Consider the following 8502-nt stretch of genomic DNA (forward strand, 5'->3'; position numbering starts at 1 on the left):
GGTTGGATGCCAAAGGCGTTCTGCAGCAGATTTGCCATTAGTGTCAAGAGTTAAAAAGTTTAAAACAAAGAGAGCATGTAATAGCAAAGTCTTATAGTTTCCTTTAAGGGAATATAATGTTTCTTGTGAGGCAAGTTTAATGAGGGTGTTTTTTAAAGTCTGATGAGCCCTTTCCACTATTCCTTGTCCTTGGGGGTTGTAGGGGATTCCAGTAATATGTTTTATGCTCATTTGGGAGCAAAATTGTTTGAACTTTTGACTGGTATATCCGGGCCCATTGTCCGTCTTTATAGTTTGGGGTTGTCCCATGACAGAAAAAACATATAGGAGATGGTTTATAACATCTTTTGTGGCCTCCCCTAAATGAGCAGAGGCACAAATAAATCCACTAAAGGTATCAATGGTAACATGTACATATTTTAACCTTCCAAAGGAGGGGACATGAGTAACATCCATCTGCCAAAGTTGTCCAGGTATGAGCCCTCTAGGGTTTACACCTACATGGGGTTCAGGGAGCAGGGTTAGGCAATTTCTGCAGTTTTTAACAATTTGTCTTGCCTGTTCTCTAGTAATTTTAAATTTTAAGCGCAGGGTATGAGCATTAAGGTGGTGAACAGCATGGGCCTCTTGTGCAAGGGTCACCGGATCAACTGTTTGAGATAAGGTAACTATTTGGGTTGCCAAGTCAGCTAATTCATTGCCCCGAGTTAGTGGCCCAGGTAGGCCAGAATGAGCACGAATATGTCCTACAAAGAAAGGGTACGAACGTTGTCTAATAAGTTTTTGCAATTCAAAAAATAATTGAAAAGTAGGTGTAGTAGGCTGAATAACCGGAACCATTTCTAAAACTTGTAAAGCTCTAACAACATAATGGCTATCCGAAAACAGATTAAAAGGGTGGGTCTTTAATAACCGAAAAACACAAAGTGCAGCAAATAATTCTACTAACTGAGCAGATTTAAAGGAAGTATTTACAAAGTGGGAAACATTATTAATAACATATGAAGCTTTTCCATTTTTTGAACCATCAATAAAAATGCTCAAAGTATTGGGGATGGGCTTTATTAAGGTATTTTTTAGAAAAACAAAAGGAGTAATATTAAGGAATTGAATAAGTCTGTCACTGGGCATGTGAGTATCAAAGCTACCCTGGAACCCAGTGCATAAAACAGCCCAATCATCTTGTCTTTGTTGTAACCAATTAATTTGTTCCTTAGAGTAAGGGGTGATTATGATATCAGGATCCTTGCCAAAATATCTGACAGAAGTCTTGAGCCCCAGAAAAATAAGTTGGGAGACCAAAGAGGGGTAGGAGGGGAGTACCTTGGACTGAGAGGCGGAGGCATGAATCCATAACAGGGGCACGGTTTTTTGCCATAATAAACCGGTGGGTGTAAATTCTGTGGCAAAAATGATTAAATAAAGGGTCAAGGAGGGGTTGAAGTAACCTATATTTTGTTGTGTAATGGCCTCCTCTAACTTTATTAGGGCTTTTTTAGCTTTGGGCGTAAGTTTTCTGGGGGAGGAAGGGTCAGAATCTCCCTGTAGAATATTAAACAGGGGTTTGAGATCTCCTGTTGTTAATTTAAGGTGAGGACGTAGCCAATTAATGTCTCCAAGGAGTTTTTGGAAATCATTTAGACAATTTAGTTTATTCCTTTTGATTTGAATTTTTTGAGCATATATTAAAGAGGGTTCTAATTGAAAACCCAGGAACAAGAAGGGATAGCAAGTTTGAATTTTTTCTGGGGAGATAAAAAGTCCTCTGTCTTGTAAAGCAATAACTATTTTTTGAGTCACTTGATGTGCCTCCATTTCTAGTTTGGCAGCAATTAATAGGTCATCCATATAATGTATAATATATATATGAGGGTATTGAACACGAATTGGGTCTATGGATTGAGCCACAAATTTTTGACAAAGAGTGGGAGAATTAGCCATACCCTGTGGCAACACTCGCCATTGAAAGCGGGGATTAGGGCCCTTATGGTTTATCATGGGTATGGAAAAGGCAAATCTTTTACAATCTCCAGGATTGAGGGGAATGGAGAAAAAACAGTCTTTTATATCTATTACAATTTTAAAAAATCCTTTAGGGATAGCTGTGGGAGAGCCAGGATGTTAGAAACCAGACGATGAACATGTCCCTAGATCAACCTGTAAGGCCTGGAAGGACTGGACTGAATCATGGTTAGCACTGTCAGCTAGTTTAGCTTTCCCAAGTTTTCCTTTAAATGACTCCTGGGGCTGCCTCTGATACCAGAGATAACATATGGCCTGGTGGGGGGGGGGCTAACAATTGCTATCAGACCTGGGCAGAATGCTGGGCAGACAGCATTCTTTGGTTTGGAGGGGCATACAGCATTCCCTCCCAGTTCTGCACCCAAGAAAACCCACACAATTAGAAAATATACATCCAAGTATAGCAACCCCTCACATCAGTGTATCAATTCTGACTCTATTTACATTACTGCAGTTTAACTGCATACCAACTTTACTCAAGACATACTCATACCATTGGTGACATACTCAAACCTTTTACGACTTACATGAACATTCCATGATTATTTTCCCTTTTGAGCAAACATTTAAGAGAATTTTTTTTAGATCCTTTTTTTATTTAGATAAACCATTTTAAAGGAGAGTCCTTGCAGTGAGCTTGAAGCTCGGCCTATAATAAGAAAAAACATTCCTGGCGGGGGAGGCCCGAACCTTCCAGAGTTTATAACAACTGTTCCTTTTTCTGGAGTTATAATTCTGGTGGTGGAGGAACAGAGGTCCAGTCCTGCGCTGCCTGTAGTGGCTCGGAACAAGTCTGAGTCAGCGATGTTTGCATTAGAGGCAGATTTTGGGCGGGAGGGGTCATTGGTTGTCGTGGTGGGTAGGTAGGGCCCCCTACTGGGGCCCGTAGCCCGTTTCCCGAGACCACAGATAAAGGCTGGCCATTTATATCGGTCTTGGACCGGCACTCTTTAGCCCAGTGACGGCCTCTTCTGCATTTAGGACAAAGGCCAGGGGGAAGGGGGAAGGGAATCGTCCCAGGAACATTGGGTTGTTTAATAGTTCCAGGGCATTCTCTAGCAAAATGTCCAATTTGTCCACATTTAAAACAGTTTTTAGGGCTAGATATTTGTCCTAGTTTTCCTGAAGGTGGAGTCTGGTTTTGGAGTATGGCTCCAATGGCCAAATTAATAGATTTAGACATTTTATGTTCAAAGGAATCCACATCATTGCAAATTTTAATCATACCATTTAAATCTAGGGTCTTTGTTTTGCCTCTTAAAGCAGCTTTACAGGCTGCATTAGCATTTTCTATGGCCAACTGTCTAACTATAATATTATTTGTATTTACCTCACCTAATATTTTTTCAGCTGCTTTTCACAGTCTGGCAACGAATTGAGAATATGGTTTATTATTGCCTTGTACTACCCTGGAAAGAGAGGTAGTAACCGCTCCTGTAGCAGGCACGGCTCTCCAGGCGGCCAGGGCAGCCTGAGCAGTCTGGGTTAATATTCCTGCAGGGAGTTTTTGTTGTTTTTCCTCCGAGGCAAATTTGCCCCTCCCTGAAATTTTATCAGAAGACCATGAAGCCATTTGTGTATGTTTTTTATTGGTAATAGCTTGATTTTCTGCCTTATCTATAAATTCAGCTTTCCAGGTTAGATATTGACTCCTGGTTAAAACAGACTGTACAATCTTGTGCCACTCAAGAGGCAATAAATGTCCCTCACCCCCGAGGCCCTCCAGTACTGTTAAAGTAAAAGGGGCGTTAATTCCATAATTCTTAACAGCCGAATGTAGTTCTTTAATTTGTTTAAACGTCAATCTCCTATATGTAATTTGAGAATCTCTCCTTGCCTCCTCCTGATCACCCCCTTCCTCCTCGGAGGCAGAGGAATCTAGGTTTTGTCCCTCCTCCTGCCTTCTGGTGGTGTCCACCTCCTCCTCTCCCACTTCTCCTCCCTCCCCCTCTTGTTCCCGAGGTTGAGTGTTAGAGCGAGTAATTACGGGGAAGGAGAAGGAAACAGTTTGCGCCCCGGATCTGAGTCTACTACTGCGGCTCTTTGAGGCCGAGGGTGTTTTAGCGGGCTTGTTACCCGAGGCATGGGGGGGTAGTCATGGCTTCCCCAATAAGATCCATTTGTAAATCATGAATTTGCAAAGTGAGGTCCCTTAACTCTCTTTTTAAATGAAGCACGTTTTTTAATTCTGTCACTTGTTTCAAGAGAGAGTCTTTGGATTTAAGGAGACCTTGCACCTCCGGAGGAACAGAGAATGATCTCACCATTTCTGTGGTGGGGCTGACGGGAGAGAGGTGTCTGGATAGGGGGGAGGGGTGGGCCAGTGAAGGGCCCTTATCTCTGGAGTCTGTGTAGCTGCAGAAACTTGGGGAAGAGAAAAAGGGCCATATCTTTCTTCCTCATAATGCGCTGCCTCCTCCTCTAGCTCCACCTCAGAGGGGGGGTTGAGCCTGCCATTATTAGGAGAAGTCTTAGGAATAATAGGATAAATATTTTTATAAGGTTTTAGTGACATATTTTTCTTTCAACAAAACAAAAGAATTTTACCAAATCTTTCTTTTTAACTCTTATTCCTCTCTCCCTAAGTGATCCTTTCATTTCTTTTTATAAATAAAACCTCTTTTGATAATGCTTTGCCCATGGTTGATGGGACGGCAGAACTTACCTCAAGACTCTCCCACGGTGCACGAGCGATGCGGTGTGGGCGTCTCTACCTTAATATAATCGGGGTCCCCTGTTCTCCACGCCGTCCGGTAGGTCACCGTGCTTCGAGCCCCACGTTGGGCGCCACTTCTCCCGACCCGCGGGTTCAGCTATTCATGCGGCTCGAAGAGGCACCTCCTGAAAGAAGAAAACCAATGGGGGAAAGAGAGGAAGGAGACCAGGCGCATAAAGAAAGACAGAGACAATCTGAGTCGCGTCAAGGCCTCATTTATTAAAAGTAAAGCAGGGTTTATATACCCTGAGTGTAAGGAAGGGAGTATAGAGGGGGGGGGGGGATGGAGAGTTTTTGTGATAACAAGAAGGAGAAGTCTCAAGGTTAGGGGTGGGTCAGGCTGTTCTTTTGGCCGTTGTGCTAACCCAAGCAACCACCTGCGGTTATTCTGAGAAGTATTTTGTGCAGATGACTCAACCAGATGCAGATTTGCTCAAGGCTAGAGGGTCTTTGTTTTGTTCCATTTAACTCCTTGGTCTCTGACAGTTTTCTGCCCAGGCTAGCTTCAAATCATGATCCTCACATCTCAGGATTACAGGGGTGAGTCACTGGTGCCTGGCTTAAGTTTTATTTATTTATTTATTTATTTATTTTACAAATGTCAGTGGAAGTATAATTGGGAAATAAAAGGGTGAGAGCTGAGAGGAGCTAGAATGAAAGGCCTTCTTGTTGAGATGGTACACTGTGGCCTCTGTCTTGGAGGACCACTTTGCTTTTATCTAGCTGCAGGTAGTACTCATCTGGAAGGGGAGTCCAGGTTGGGATAAGGTTTAGCTAGGGTTTATGGCCTGCTTTCAGGGAGAAGGGTTGAGGATAATTCTTTCTAGTTCCTATGACCTATTTTGGCTGTTTTCCTTTCTTTTTTCTTATCTTTTCTTTTTTTTAATGATGGTGACTGAACTCAGAGCCTTGTGCATCATCCTAAGCAAATATTCTTTTTTTTTAAAATATTTTTTATTGTGATTAATAGAAGGGTTCCATTATATTCACCAGATAGAAGGTGCATAACTTCACAAACATTGATACCCTTTCTCATGACATGGCCCCCATTTCCCTCCCACCCTCCCCCTGCTTATCTTGATTTCCCCCTTCCCTATCCAATTTCAAATAACCAATTAAGTACATATAAAATATATCAGATAACCAGGTGAAATATTGTAACAATATGAGATAACCAAGGGATGGCAAAAGAGATGAGAGATAACATAATACATTAAGGACAACAGTCACTCATTATATGGCGTTTGTTTCCTTATCCTGGAGGTCCTTACATTTAGTGTCATACTATTTGGCCTAATGTCTCTAGATTTTGTTCTATTGTAAATCTCTGCTAGTAGAGCCCAAGGTTTCTACTGATTAGGACAAATGAGGGAAACCATTGAGCCTATCTTCCTTTGAGTCTGGCTTACTTCACTTAATAGGATTTTTTCTAAGTCTTTCTAGTTCCTTACAAATGGGGTGATGTCGTTCTTTCTGACAGCAGCATAGAATTCCATTGTGTATAAATACCACATCTTGTTGATCCCCTCATCAACTGAGGGACATCTGGATTGGTTCCATATCTTTGCTATGGTAAATAGTCCTAAGCAAATATTCTATCACTGAACTTCACCTGCAACCGCTAGCTTTGTCTTTAATTGCAATATCTGGGCGATGTCAGAACACTATTTACAGCCTAGTAGGGGGAGGTGATGGGGGGCTAAGCCGGAAGAACAGGGGGCTCTGGAGACTATACATTCTGCATGGCTGGGGTCTTCTGCAGAGAAGAGGGGCTGCTGTGTACTTTCCAAGTCCCATCATCTCAGACACTCCCATCCACCTTTCCACCTCTCTCCTGCTGCACCCGTTTATCCCAGCCCACTCTCAACCCATCTTTTCTCGCCCACATTTTCTGCTCCCTATCTTTGTCTCTCCATGCCTTTCTCTCTTCAAAAAAAAAAAATAAAATAAAATCAATCCACAGAGCGATTAGATTTGCAAATGAGCGGGCAGGAAACTGGGAACAAAGAGAACCAGAGCCCAAGAGGGAGCAGGTATAATTACTGTAATTAACTCCAGCAGCCAGGGACACAGCCCCTCCTCTGTGCCTGCTGGGAGGTGCTCAGAGGCTCTGCAGGGGAGTCTGAGGGGAGCAGGGCCACCAGGCAGCTCAGACATCACCCCTCTCTTGGGTGGGGCATTCTCCCTGGGGGCCCTGTTCGGAAACCTCCCCCTTGAACAGGTGCCTGAATGAGGTCCATCTCATCCAACCTGGCCTCTACAGGAGGAGAGTAGAGGGATCCTAAGCTCAGAAGATTTGATGTCATCTGTGCCTGGCAGAGTGTGGCCAACAAACAGTCACCTCTTTGATATGTTACCTGGATACAAGACTCTTTGAGAGTTTACCCTATATTCAAAATCCCTGAAGGCCTTTTAGGAGACATAAGGCTCTTATCTCATGACACCGTTATCTCCAAGTCCTGGACATACACACATCATGACACTGAAGACCTTCCATAATCTTTTGCAATCTTATTTTTTTTGCAATCGTTCCTTGGAAAATTTTGCTCTAGCCAATATCTGACTGAGAGTAGCACTCAGAATATGCATACTCTATTTCTTTGCCTTCAAAAATGAGGTTATCTCTTAACCGCTTTGGTTGCACTTGGTGGAATACTGTCTATCTTTGAGAAGCACTGGAAAGTATAGACACAAGTCTGGGCATGGTGGTACACGTCTGTAATCCAAGGGAGGTAGTGGTAGGAGAATCACAGTCCAAGTTTGACCTGAGGAAAAAAATGCCAGACTCTATATGAAAAATAACCTAAAACAAAAAAAGCTTGAGGGTGAGGCTTAAATGGCAGTGTTTGCCTACCAGGCACGAGGCTCTGAGTTCAAAATTTAGTACTGCCAAAACTCCCCCCGAAAAAACAACAACAAAAAGTCAAAAATAGACTTATTTGGGGATTTGTATGTAGAAGCTCATAGTTCTGAATTCTTTTTTTTGGGGGGGGGCAGTCCTGGAGCTTGAACTTAGGACCTGAGCATTGCCCTTGAACTTTCTCAAGATTAGAGCTCTACCACTTGAGCCCCAGCACCACTTCTGGCTTTTTCTATGTATGTGGTACTGAGGAATCGAACCCGGGTCTTCATGCCTGCTAGGCAAGCACCTTACCACTAGGCCAAACTCCTGGCCTCCCCCCTCCACACACCTATTTTTTTTGTCAGTTATGGGGCTTCAACTCAGGGCCTGATGCTGTCTCTGGGCTTTCTCAGAGTTAAAGCTCTACCACTTGAGCCACAGCACCATTTTCCAGCTTTTTCTATGTATGTGGTACTGAGGAATCAAACCCAGGTCTTCCTACATGCTAGGCAAGCATTTTACCACTAGGCCAAACTCCCAACTCCTCAATTCTTTTTTGCACTTTATCTTATTGCCATGGTTCATATGTGATTGCCAAAAATATTTATGTGTTGGAAGTAAAAGGGAACACTAGTGTATGTTGATGTTGCTTGTAGGAGGGGACTTTGGGTGGTAAATAAGGTATTTAGATATAAAATACTCTCTCCTAGGCTCATGGATTGAATGCTTTGTCTCTAGCTGTTTGTGTTTGAGATGACTGGATCATGAGGGTACTAATTTCATCCATGAGTCAATTGATGGGTTCATAGAGAACATATAATTAGAAGGTGGGGTCATGACCTTTTGAAGGGTCTATCTTGTCATGGCCTCTTTATGTCTCTCACTTTCTACTTCCTGGCCACCATGAGGCAAGCAGCTTCGC

The sequence above is a fragment of the Megascapheus bottae genome, chromosome 14, assembly GCF_031878675.1.
Source record: "Megascapheus bottae isolate mThoBot1 chromosome 14, mThoBot2.hap1, whole genome shotgun sequence".
Taxonomy (NCBI): Eukaryota; Metazoa; Chordata; class Mammalia; order Rodentia; family Geomyidae; genus Megascapheus; species Megascapheus bottae.